Genomic DNA, 13992 nt, shown 5'->3' on the forward strand with positions numbered 1-13992 from the left:
GAAACACCTGTCAGAGCAGGGAAACGTCTACATCGAGCTAAGTCAAAAGGGAATTTATGTTCCACAGCGAAAACATTTAAAAACATTGGAGGCTGAATAGAGAATTTCTCTCTGCACTGTCTGACTATGTGAATGCAAGATGAGATGCAACTTGAGGAATGCTGAGCTGCTTCATCGTCCTTGCGTGGTTGCTGATTTTCATTTTTGAGTGGAGTCATCAAGTACAGTTAAACAAGAGTCCTGTCCTTGCTCGCAGTCATCTCCTGGGAGAGACATACCAGCAGTAATGTGCTGAGGCAAACGAGCGGGTCTCTACTGCGCAAACCACCGCTGGACTAATTTCCGGCTGTGATTGTTCATGCAAAAACCGTGCGCTTCTCCTCCTTTTCTTTAATTGAACTGCCAAACACAGAGACCCTCCCCCTTTAATAATGGAGTTAATGGGAAAAAAAGAATATGACCCGGTTAAAGAATTAAAGAAACGTGATATGCGGTCTACAGTAATTAGAGCCCACAGAGTGAGGACTGTGAGCGCTTAGTGCGAGACAATTCCCTCGTGGACAGGCAATAATTATGATGGGATTTCTGCTTCTCCCCACGATGATGAAAAGGTTTTATTGTTTCACAGCTTTAAGAAAAAGGAGGGATCTGCATCACTTGATGAAAGGAAGCACTCTGAATTTAGTGCCGCTGCCGCAAAAAGAGCCTCATTTCATCTCAGTTCAGCACCATCACTCTTTCCTCTCCTTCTCTTTTCCCGCTGCCTTTAAGTCCCGCAGACACTCAGTGGAGCTGCATGAGATGGAAAATTCGCAGGAAGGTGTATGAAGATTTTTTATTCTGTCAGTGCACTGTGATCTCCCGGGATGCGCTGCACAACGGGTGTCAGCGCTGCTTAGCTGCACGTCGTGTTGTTTTGCTGAGCTTTTAAGAGATGTTTGCGCGAGTGCGGGTTTATGTGTGTCGGAGCCGCTTTGCGTTATTGTGCGCCGCTTTTTGGACGACAGCCTGACATTTCTTATGGGACGTGGCATTTCCCGCTGTAGTGTCTGTTTCAGAAAGAGCATCGTAATCCGTCCCAGAACTTTGCCAAAGCCTGACAATTCTATCACCATTCAAAGCCCTAGTCCACACTCCGATCTGAACAAAAGCTTCGGTGCTTGACAAACTACACTACCCATAACCCATTTCATGAGTAGAGAGAGGGAAAGGAGGGAGAAAAGAGTGGAGCAATGTTTACAGAGTATATTATAGCGACAAGCATAATTACACAGAATCCATAATGGAGTTCACCTACTCAAATGACAACTCTTTAATATGGGGCCATGACTGCTCCTGGCTCCACTGACTCCCAGCATCCCCTCCTCTGCTGTATGAATGCATTTCAAAAGCACTTCTAATGACATTTTCCTTTTTTGACTGGCAGCAGCTGCCCATACACTGTATTGTTGTGCAGATATATTGACAGTAAGAAAGTTAACAGTTAGATGTGGCTAGAGATAAAGTGCTCATGAAAGGGACGGGGCAAACTGTGAAACTCCACAGATGCAGAGGATGGTTTGCATTTCAAACAAAGACGAAGTTGTTGGATTGTGTGTGTGTGTGTGTGTGTGTGTGTGTGTGTGTGTGTGTATGTGTGTGTGTATGTGTGTGTATTTGAGCAAAGCATATGCTTTTTGTAATGGAAAGCAGGGTATAAATGATCCAAATGTGACGAGGGAGATGGTTAACAGAACAAAACTAAAAGGGTCCATGGGTTCATTCACTCTCCCCAGACAGTAATGAGAGGATGGATGAGTTTTCCAGTGCGTCCCTGTGTGCAGGTAAATACGTATTTGAAATACAAAATAGTAGTAAGTAATTTGTATTTGATAGGTTTGATGTAAATTGATTCATATTTTCTATCAAAATACTTTAGTGTTTTGTATTTTTTTTGTGAGATGTCTATGTGATGACATGCATGCAGCCTCTGATTGGTGTCCACTCAGTAATTTGCCCGGGCTTGTAGAGATCAGAATATTGAGGTTCAGAAAATTGATGATCCAGCACGAAGCCAGACTCAACGAGGCAGAAGCACAAAGTGAGAATTGTGTTGTTTGCCAGCTCTCCGTCGCTTTTTTGCGTAAACTTTTTAACCTGAGTAACGTTAACAACCCTCATAGTTAATGCTAGCTTGCTGCTTTTAGCCTATGTTAAGATTTCGCCGGTTGTGCAGGGGAAAAAAGCTCTAAAGCGTTTCAAATTGTTGTACAACATCATTTTATAACGCCAACTTGTGTTTTGTGCCTTACTGTCATAAACAACGTTGTGCTGCAAAGCCATGAAACAACAGGTTCTTATCCCATCCACCACTGGCGTTTGTTCATAACTTCTAATAACCATGCTATTGTGTGGTCGAGTGAATGATTGATTAATATATTAATTAGAAACTAGTTGCTATGGATAAAGGTGCTATCAGTTGTCTGCCTCTGAATGACTTGTTTGTCATTGTCGTCAGTGTTTCTGGTGCAAGTTAGGTCCTTCACTACCAAACAGGTAATGTAGGACAGACTATTACAACTATCAACTAAGTCAGTGAACTGCTGAAGGGATAGATCAAATAGCCTGACCTATGTGTGTGTATATATATATATATATATATATATATATATATATATATATACACACATGTATGGTTTGCAATATTTTAATTATTTTGATACACTTACAATAAGGGTATTTGGTATTTTATTTAAAATACATTTGGATGTATCTTTGCCCATCCCTACCTGTGTTACATTACATGCTACGGAGATCGTGTGTATGTGTGGGTTTCTTTTTCCAATGAATTTGTCTGCCCGCACATATTGTGGTTTTGTAACTGGTCTGTTTATTTAAGTCAAAGGCCGGAGAATTTAAAAAAGATCTTAATGAAGCTCAATGCTGGCACGCTACCTCTATGTCGAGCATGAGCAAATCATGTCACTGTTGTTCTTACACCCACGCCCATATTAGAGAAGGGATTCGCACCTAATTGGAGAATATGCCACTTACATTTGCGCACTTTGACATTAACAAACAGGAGTTTATGAAGCTACTTTTAACTTTATGGTGTAAAATGCATCACAAACAAGGCTGCTTCAATCGAGTTGTCCTTGTGTTTCCACTTGACAGCGTTTGACATGTTTACGATTCTGATCGCTTAGATTACACCTTTCTAAAAGGCTTGTTGCTATGAAGTGGATGATTAATAAAGACTCTTCACACAGTATACTGTGTTATTGTCACCTGCTCGTTTGTGAGCAAACCTGTTATGTAGCTGCCCATAAGTGCTGGTGACTCAGAGATGCATCTGATTTAATGGCTGTGTTCATTAAGTGAATAGCGGCAGCTTATATTTAAGTTTTTTCAGGTGAGTGTGGTTTTATTGCTGTAGGCTGGTTGATATAACACAGGATTTTAAATTGGAAATTTAAATATTGTCTGTGATTGAGATCCTTTCCCACTGAGTCAGAACAAAGACAGCTTACATCGTCCACCTTGAACACCCAGTGAGCGGCCTCTTCTGCGCTAATTAAGCAGAATAAAATTTACTTCAGAATCGCTGCATGTGGCATAGCAGGTACCAGCCAGAGCTTTCTCAGTGGCCATCTGCAGCTACTGAACTACAGTCCACAGGAGATCCATCCCAAGAGACCTGAGCCCTGACTGCTGCGACAAAGCCTCTCTTGGTGTCAGAGCTATGACTTTGACCCTCCACTCATAGAGGGTGTCAGCTGAACGCTCCGTCTCACTTCTTGTCTTCCTATTGTGACTGAAAAGAGAGGAGGATGGGGCGTATTTATCTCCTTGGGGGACAGATGAGGGCTTTTGTGCCTGTGCTGGTAATATCCCAGTGGGGCCCACCCAATGCCTTATCAGATCAGACACGTCCTCTGCATTTCCCGCTCTGGAAACAACCAGCAGGCCGTTTTAATGCTCCCCTGCCTGACCGGTAATTGTTTGATCACTGATGGCTGCTGAGTCATTAGAAAACAGCGGAAGACAGACGAGGCTGTTAAGCAGAAAAAGTAGAGAAATGTGCCCCATTGCTCCTTTATGTAGACTTCACTACAGACTGCCACAAAACAACAGTGAAGGGTGTTGTGAATGTGACACAGATCGATGTAATGTGGGGAAAGCACTTCAGAGCTTCATTGGAGTAGAATTATGGGTTTATTAGTATTTTATGGACTTGATACTTTGGGAAAGAGACGGGCTGAGACCTATATCACTTAAACACTCAGCACTATGGTGTACATTATTCCCGGAGGAGCAACTTCCAGCTGTGTGTAGAAATACATGTGGAGTTGAGTGTATCATACTCTCTATGATGTTTTAACTCAAATGGGCAAGAGCATAGCCATAAATAAGAAAAGGAATCAGTTGATTTAGCATCATTTGTAGTATCTGTACTTACCACTTGCAGCCACAAGTGGTAAGTACAGAAAATGGTGCTTTACATAGTTTTTTTTTTTTGGTTATAAACTAAAATATATGATTGTTCTTTGATGAAAAACATGAATGCTAATTTCAATATCACATTTATTACCAAATTTACATTTAAATGACATTTATATATATTTGAAAAGGTCAACACCCTTTAATCAAAGGTCGGTGCCCCCCACCACCAGCAGCCACTCAGGGAAGCTAGAGGGAATCTGGAAAGGAACGCTTATTTTCAAATCTATGCTGAAACTACACCCATAAACCACCACGTCGTCTACCCTTCAGTGATGCTCCTCAGTCTCTCTTGCCCCTTGGTTGTCTCTCTCTCTCTCACACACACACACACACACACACACACACACACACACACACACACACACACACACACACTTTGAACTACTGGCTGGTATAACCGCCACTGCCGACAGTTCAAGCGGCTTGAGGCGACTGTGGCTGTCTGAAAACGAGAAAGGAGCAAGAAACTTCTGCATCATAAGACAATTCTGTGGCAAAAGTGTGACAACCTAGTTAACCTAGCTTTAGCAGGCTAATTGGTATGTCTTATGTGTTTGTGTGTGGGTTGGGGGTGGGGTAGGAGTGTCTTACACCGAATCCAAGCTTTGTGTTCTAAAGACATTTCTTGAATTTCCAGGGAGACAAACTTAGGGGTTAAGTTACACTTTAAGGATACTGGAAGCAGCATATTTATAGAATACAAAACCTGCTTGGGTGCTCAAGTTTGGTCATTGAGGGGTGATTACATATGTACAGTACATATGACATGGCCACTGAGCCCAGGCTCTGCCACAGACAGAGCCAGTATAAAAACAGAGATTGCTGATAAAAACGTTTTGACCGTCCACCAGCCCACTGGGATTTGTCCTAATATGCCCAATGACCAGTATTGGAAAACGGAGCTTCTTAAAGTTAGATGAGGTAGTTATATACTGAGAGAACAGGCACAATAAGAGGCACTTTTATTCCTATTTCATGTCAGTGGAGTATTCATTTGTTTTCCTATTTTAAAGTCAAATAGTTGCATAATGTTGCATTTTGTCAAGTGACAATGTTCAGCCTGACATCTTGCCTTTATACATTTACATAGAATGGGGGTGTGTCCACTGAAACACATCCTGCATCAGGCTTTCTCAGCCTTGAAAATATTCAGTGTTAAAATTGCTAATCTATCACTTGTTACCAATTTTACATTCACACTGTCTTTGCTCTTTTAACATGGGAACTTTAAGAAAAAACAAATTAAATTGCCAAATCCATGTAAATTGACTATTTCTCTAAATCTTGAAAAATAAAATCTCTTAGAAATTGTAAACCTGCCAATATGTTGACATTTTGAGAATTAGCTATTTTTTTATGTTGAATAAAGCTACTGTATTCCTCTTCAAAACCCAGCAGTCAATTAAAAACTGTCTCTAATGGCCAGGGATGAAAACAATTAAAAACTGGCTCCTATAATAAACACCAGGGAAAAAAACAGTAGTAGGTAAACACCTTCCCTATAATGTGCCTGCCAGTTAGGCCTAATTGATGTTTCTGCTGCTTTAATTTAATACACAATGTAATTATGCAATTTTCAACACTTTCTTCCTGCTCACCCTATATGTATTTCACTGTAGGTGTATGTGTGTTGATGTTTGCAGTAACCATAGACTGTATTAAAGATGGATGGCAGGTTAGCTCCACAAAAATGAGAGCCCCTGGTGGCTGGCTGCAGTATAGGTCATAAACCCTGTCTCCTTTTTAAAAAAGTGAAAATACACGTCATATAAATACAAATACAATTTCTGATGCTTTCTGTCACTTTAGGTCGTTCTTATCAAACTGATATTTGTGATATTTTTCTGGTAAGTTTAGATATTATTATTAATTGATGCAATAAAAAAAGGATGTGAAAGCACTTGCATCAGTGGTATCTTGATACCGGAGCGCCATCCTCTGATTGCTACTGTGCAGACTCTGGCTGCAAATGTGTAAGATGGCAGCGTTCATGTTTGGGATATTTTGTGTTTGGGGAAACACGTCGACCAACTTTATATACAGTCTATGGTAGTAGCCTACGATTTATCACAATTTAATCCCTGTTAAGGGTTTGTCTCCATTACACATCATATAGCTTTATATGTAAATTGAGATTAATATTATTTAAAATATTACAGGAAGTTTTGAGTTTGTATTATTATTGAGTTTGGAATGGAGCAGATTATAACAGGGTTTGGTACTAAATTATAAAAAGGCCTGGTAGCTTCTGTAGGTAAGGTTAATAGAGGCTCAGGTTACCATTTGAGGAAGTGTGGTACATACACTGGAGATCAGTGTCACAAAAAAGTTGACCAAAACATACAGTATTTCCCCAGTTGACAGGAACAATTGAATTAACCAGCCTTGCCATGAGTTAGTTGGTGGCCTCTCCTGTTTGCCTGTAGTATCGCGGACTAGGTTGTAAGGCGGTGGTAGCTTCGAGCTCCAGGGCCCTTTCACCTGTGAGGTGGACAGTGCTCCATTACTGCAACAGTGCTTTCTCTCGGGTCCATTATATGCACCAAAATACGGATACATGCATTTACAGAAAAAACACACACCTGCGTTCACACATCCTGTGCGCCGCTGAGAGGCTTTAAAAGTCCCCAGAGAATTGGCTGTGATTATTGTGGTTACCGTGATTGCTATCATCGTCTGCCATCTCAGCCATTATCAGTTGAGCATTTCCCTGTGCGCTCCTTTCAGCTCAGCGCTCTGTTTACCCTAATGTGAGCCGGGGGGGACATAGAAGAGAGGCGTCTTCCATAAACACCTTGTTATCTCTCACTCCTTCTCAAATTTTCTCTCCATTCTATCATTCTCACTCATTTCCGCCATCTCTTAATGGGCTGTGTGGGGCAGCGGCTCTCTGGTTGAAACAGAAGCAGGATAGCTGCTGTTTATTAGCCGGCATCCAAAGTTGCGCTGATGCCTGCAGCCAGTGGAGCTGTGCAACTTGTTAGGTAGTTTAACTTGTCTCCCACCACCTCTGTTACAAAAGATGGCCGCAACCTATTTACACTTAAAGAGGTGCCAAAAAAAGTGGAATGTAAATCATTTCTGCCAGCGATGCCCACACATTCATTGCATTTTGGCTCAGATTTTCTTTCTCTTTCTTTGCTCTCCTCCCCATCTGCATGAGGCAGCCTTAGCCAAAGCACTCAGTCAATTCTGCACAAATATGATTCTCGCTGTCCAAATAGAGAAGATTGACAACCAAAGGCACGTATTTGAAGGGTGTTAAACACATCACCGAGTTAATGCTTCTTCAAACAGAGAAAAAACCCAGAGAGATTTTGAGTCATATGAAAACTTGATTTGCTGAAGTACAGTCTCCGGCTGTTCCGACAGGTAAAGGTTATAACCACCTCTGTGCTTGATTGCTAAACACACGCAACTGTGGCCTGGATCAAAAAGTAAGCACTCACATATCTGTGATTGTATGTGCACCAAAGCCTGAGTGATTCCTGCGTAATGCTTCCTGGCGGCTCAGACGAAGAACCAATCATGTGCTTTTGTTATCTGATGCTGAAATTGGTATTTGTTTACAGCAAAACTTGCAAACCTGCATAAAGTTTGGTTTGTGAGTAGGCGGTGGTCAAGGTTTGTGTGTGTGTGTGTAGTGACATTTAATCAGGCAGTGATCTGTCATGTAATCCCCCTGCTCGAGACACACACAAACACACACACTCACGCTGAGCTGGACATGTGCACGAATACGTGAAAATTTCATTGCGAGGGGTGTGTATCTGCAGTGCCACAGATAATGCCTGGCTTTTCTTGTCGTGTCATTGCCTTTCTGAGCTGCTGTCCCCCCCCCCCCCCCCCCCCCATACACACTCACCCACACACACACACACACACTTCACTTCACTTTCCTCCAACCTTTCTTGGCCAGGGCTTTTATCAGCAATTCATTTCCCAGTATCTCAGCGATCAATCATTCCAGCTTGTCCTCAAATGCAGCCGTCACTCCTAAAGACGAAGACAGGAAGCGATGTATACACAAGGAGACACTGGCTCAGACAGGCAAAGAGACAGGGGAGCTTAATTAAGATTGCAATCGACAGGCACTTTTAAGAGATGAAGCTTCATTTTTAGAAGTGTCTGATCAGTGTTATGGCTGGCTCCAAGTCCTCTGTCTCCTTGTCTCTGACTGACGTACAAAGCAAACTCTTAATGTCCACTTCTTTCTTTCATTTGCCTTTGTTAAAGTTTTACTTCCAGTTGGGTCTGTTTGGATACGTCTAAGTGCCTCTCTTTTCTACGAGTTTAATGGATGACGCATCTCCACTTACTTCACTATCAAGAAATTAAGCCAAATATATTCTGGCTACAAACTCTGCCATCTTGCCCATTGGGAGCCAGAGTCTGGGCAGTAGCGATTAGGGGATCAATCTGTGGTCTCGAGGTCCCACTGATACATGCGCTCAACTACGCATTTCACCATACACCAGTGTGATAAGGACTACCTAAAATGACAGCCATCTTTGAGAAACATTTGATGTGTACTTTGAACTTTTAGTTTGGTCCATGTACAATCTACTAACATGGATGAGGCAGCGTTTATGATCTATACTGCAGCCAGCCACCAGGTGGTGATTAACACGCTTTGGCTTCACTTTTAGGAGCTGTCATGTTCATGTCCATCCTTGTATACAGTCTATGGATCAGTCATTGCTGTTCATAATAACTACTGCTAAACAAAGTAGGAAAGTAAAGAGCTTGCTGTATCTTAAAGCTTCAGTGAGTAACCCGGCCAACTGAGTGGGTGACCCTCGACTGAAAATGCAGCGGAGGCCATTGTCTTGAAGGTCAGTCAGCACAGAGCAGTAAACAATGGGAACACAGAGCACACGGGAGAAATACTGAGCACCTAATCCGAGCATAAACCAGCATTCTGGGAGACCAGGGCACACTCTGGCCCTGGACTGCACTGCTCGCACATTCAGAACACTTTCTTGTGCGCTTATTCAGAGCATCACCCTCACAGAGCGGTGAGCGCGCTCTCTTGACTCTGGATGCACGGAGGAGGAAGAGAGCAGCCCAGTGTTGCAGTGGTAGTAAATGGGTTCCAGCTACAGTGTTCAGCTGCTGGTAAACCAGCTGATCGCACCAGAAATGGACTTTCGGTGTCTGCTGACATGTAACTTTAACTCACAGAGGGATGTGTGTGTGGATATTTGAGGTGCTGTATAGTCCAGTTTCCTCCTTTCAGAAGCAGGCCTGCTCTCTCCTCCCATTAAAGTGTTAGCTGTGTTTTAAAGGGGGTGATGGGCCACTGGCCTACTGAGGTCCATTTCACTCAATAACTGCATTCCTCCCAATGATGGTGTCTTTATTCATTCATTAGGTTCTAGAAATTTTCCATAAAAAATATTTGACATGTCCTGACCTGTATGGACCCATCAGCCATCATCAAAGAAGAGGTTTGAGTTTTTTACTTTCATAATCCTATGAGAAACATGCAATCCTGACTACATGCAACATTCTCTCTGCTGAAACATAAAAAAGAATGTTCCAACAATTCTCTCTGGGCGTGATAGGAGGAGGAGCAAACATCGAACAGCTTGGTGTTCATGTTCTCTGTTCATGTGCTGTATTGTGTTCCCTTGTCCTGGTTTCACTTCACTGTGTTTTGCCATTTCATTCAGATGCAGTGAGAAAAATAGTGACGCCTTTGGGAAGTCAACTCGTGGCTCTGTGTCTACAACTGTGCGAGAGCCAAAAGATGGTCAACCAAATTTCAAATGTGAGAAATCCGACAGCCGCTCCTTACTCACCGCACAACAAATGACGCACAACAAAGCTGAAATTTGGTCTGACTATAAAATGAATCATGTTTCTCAGAAAAATGGGCTCAAATTGAACAGTGCAAGCCAGTCTAATATAAATGTAATTCCTGAGGATACAGGACTGAGTCACTTTAGCGGAGGGATCAGAAATTGATCAAATTGCACTGCAGATACATTGCATGATTTCTGAAGCCAAAACCTAAATGACATTTTAACCTTGGTCATGGCTCATCATACTTTCAAGGGCTGGAATCTTTCTGCAGTAACAACTCGTCCTAGCCAGCCAAATTTAGCTAATTTATTCTAACTGCCACAGAGGGGATTATTGTCATCTGCCTCATATTTTCCAGCTGTTTCAGTGAGTGTTTTCAACTGGCACATTTTTGTATTTGTCACCCACGCATGGTTTGAGAAGGCTCTGACAGCTTTGGAACCCTCAGAGTCAGCACAGAGCTTGTGCTTTATTATCACTTATATCCCAGTAGGTGTTAAGATGGAGGGACGGGCCTTCTGAAGTAAGATTATGTCGACAGAGTAAAATGGTGGAAAACCGGCTTCTCGCTGTGTTCAGAGGTCACATTTCAAAAGAAGCCAGGACATTTGAATGCACCTTTGAGTCGGTGCTGTCCTTCAGCTTTTGATGGTGTCGGCCTGCATAATAACAAAGGGAAACTCACTTTCATCTGTCTCCATTTGTTGCCGCTCTCTCATGCTTTGTGTTATTACTGTGGCAGCCCATTGTTCCCCTTCATCTCCCTGTATGCTTGATTTGTTTGGTCTTAGAGATCTGTGGATTGTGGATTGCAAGTCTTTGTTGCCGCTGTTGGGTTTTGATGTCAGTAGATGCTGCATCTGTGTTGGGGCTCTCTGCAAAACAAATAATGTTCAGTGGGAGTTTCTCCTGGAGTTAAGTTAAAAATGGAAGGAAACTTCAAGTTCCCACAACAATATTGTCAACAACTGACTGGAGTTATTATAGTTACATCCATGCTCCTTTCGAATTCAAATATTAACTTGTCCCCATCTTTGGGGGAACACTCTCACTGTTTATACACTGTTAATACACTGACTTTTTCAAGGATCACCTTTCATCACACTTTTAGCTGTACTGTTATGTTGTTTTGTTGATGCTACTCAAAGACTTGCAGTAAAAAAGACCTTCCCTCGATGGAAACACTAAAAGATATTACCACTGTGTTAAAACACTTTTTACTGCTCTGATAGTTGAGGACAGTCACCCAGTCATGCCATCCCATGTGTATGTTAGATTTTGTCAACTAGCGATTCATTAACATTTAATTTTGTCTCTTGAAAATTGAGCTGCATGTTTGTAACTTAACCAGGTCATATAGCAAAAAAATATATATTAGCTCTCTTATCAGCAAACAACTTGAAATCTGGGCTGCAACTACCATTGAGGACAATGAGCTCATGTCCTTGTTCAACGTGCAGTGATATTGTTGCAAACAAATTTAAATAATTCCACTTTATAAAAACCTCAACATTTCTCCCAAAAAAAGGAGAAGGCTTTTACTGTAATCCTTCATGTTGTAAACATTACACATATTGCTATTTCCAGGCTTTGTGCTAAGCTAACCAGGTGCTAGCTGTTGCGTCACATTTAATGGACGAACCTGAGAGTTATATCCACATTCTCATGTAACTCTCGGCAAGAAGCATATTTTTCAACTGAATAAATGTTTAATGAAAGTCAAATTAAATTCCATATTCAAGAGCTTTGGTTTTTGTTTAAAATATATTTAAGAGTCATGAGGGGGGCAGGTGGTGTGTTCATGACCTTAGTATTTCAAAAATCCCAGCTACGGCTCCTGCTATCCTGGAAACATCATTAACTAATACATTTTTTTGACAAGGCAAAAATGCACACATTGTAGCACTTTGAGTAAATCATAGATAACACAGTGTTTAGTTATTATTTGTCATTTTGGATTCTGTACTCCTGCTTCTCCTTTCCTAATCTCCCCAGTCACTCAGTCTCTCTACAGGGATCATTCACATACCAGTTAATTATCTAATATATTTGTGCAAATTACTGCAAATTACTAGAGCATGTTGGTTTTGTAAAATTGATCTCTTTCCACGAATGTCATTTTTCATCATATTTCACCCCGAAAAAGAGTGTAATTGCCAATTGTCCTGAAAATCATTTAAATTCAAACTGCAGAGCTACGATCCATTCCACTCACTGACATACAGCCAAGCAGCATCAATAAACCACAACACAGTTGCTTTATTCAAACAAGGGTCGCTCCAATCAGACAAATAGCAAACAGCACTAATAAACCTCTTTATTACCCACTCCAAGCTGTTGGATACATCAAACAGGCCGCCACAGAAATGTACTCTGTTTTTTAGGGGGGGGATCAATCTGGTAAGGGCCAGATAATTATTGTAGGCACTGGAGCCAGCTTCTTTCACTATGGCAATTAACAAGGCTTGTTAACATCAAAGGCAGAAAAAGACCAGAGGCTGACTTTTAAACAAAAAGTGAACTGAATTCACAGGGGATTGGCTTTATGTCCACAGTCTGGTTGTTTCAATGTACTTTTGATTCGAGACCAGCATAGAGATTTTAACCAAAAATCAGTCGGGGGAGAGTTTTACAGTATAAATTCTACAATAAGTATTATTGGTTTAATGTAAAAAGGAATTATTCATCTCAATGAACAGTAGTCTGTTCACACCTAATACATTTTTCAGTAATTCTTCTGTTCATGTTTCTGTGGAGAAGGTACACATTATATTGTTTGAAAACAAGCTTTCATTCGGAAAACTTTGTTTAAAAATGTTTAAGGTCACAACAAATACAAACAAATACATATCAGAGCTTTTCTCGCTAAGTAAATTTGACAGGGACACAGAAAAGCCAATTTTTCTGGAGCCTCAATCACTCATGCATTCATCAGAAGTCTCTCCAGACACATTTTCGTCTAGCTTGAACTTTCTCCGATGGAGGAAATGGGTACATGTAATCCCCTTTCTGACGGGCGAACAAGCTAATCTGTTTACTTCCTCCTTTGTGGATTGACTCGGAGATGGCAGCAAAACAGGTGATAACAGAAAAGTACAGAAAGAAAGGTTTATTTGACTTTTTCCACTTCAGGCTTCCCAGTTCCCCCTCTCTTGGGAGACTGACTGTAGCTGTTGCTGGATTATCCTGACGTCTCCTATTCTCCATCTCTCCGCATTCGATCTCTCTCCCCGCTCTCGGCGTCTCTTCTTGCTGGGGTCAGCACTGATCCCCTGCTCCGGGAAGTTTCTGCATTTGTTATAAAATAGTCTGTTTTGTTTTGACACCTTATCTTTAAGAGTGCAGCGGCGGAGAACACGACCTTACCGATGTGCTACCAGCCTGCCAGGCTGTGGGTGGTAGATAGAGGTTTTGTGTGCACACAAGCACGTGACTGGCTGTTTTTTATTTGCTTTCACAGTCTGAAGATGAAGGGAGAAGATGTGGAGAGCGTTTAAGACTATGGCGTTGAAGGGCCTTGACATGGCACTGATGACATATTTGGGGGCGCTAACAACTACACTGCGTCCATGAAGCAAAGGTTAAAGACGACATCAGTCACAGCAGTGTTCAGAGCCCAGTGCACAACATCATTTTGTCGAAGACCTTGTAGTTATGACCCTTAATCTCTGCCACTAACATTGATGACTCCAGCGAAATCTG

The 13992-nt window shown here is 41.7% G+C and overlaps 1 protein-coding gene across 1 annotated transcript in view; it reads left to right on the forward strand.

Moving 5' to 3' along the window:
- The window catches only part of LOC117772727 (calsyntenin-2-like), a 257015-nt gene that overhangs the window by 27105 nt on the left and 215918 nt on the right, over positions 1-13992 (forward strand). The window lies entirely within an intron of this gene.

The sequence above is a fragment of the Hippoglossus hippoglossus genome, chromosome 13 (genome assembly GCF_009819705.1).
Source record: "Hippoglossus hippoglossus isolate fHipHip1 chromosome 13, fHipHip1.pri, whole genome shotgun sequence".
NCBI lineage: Eukaryota > Metazoa > Chordata > Actinopteri > Pleuronectiformes > Pleuronectidae > Hippoglossus > Hippoglossus hippoglossus.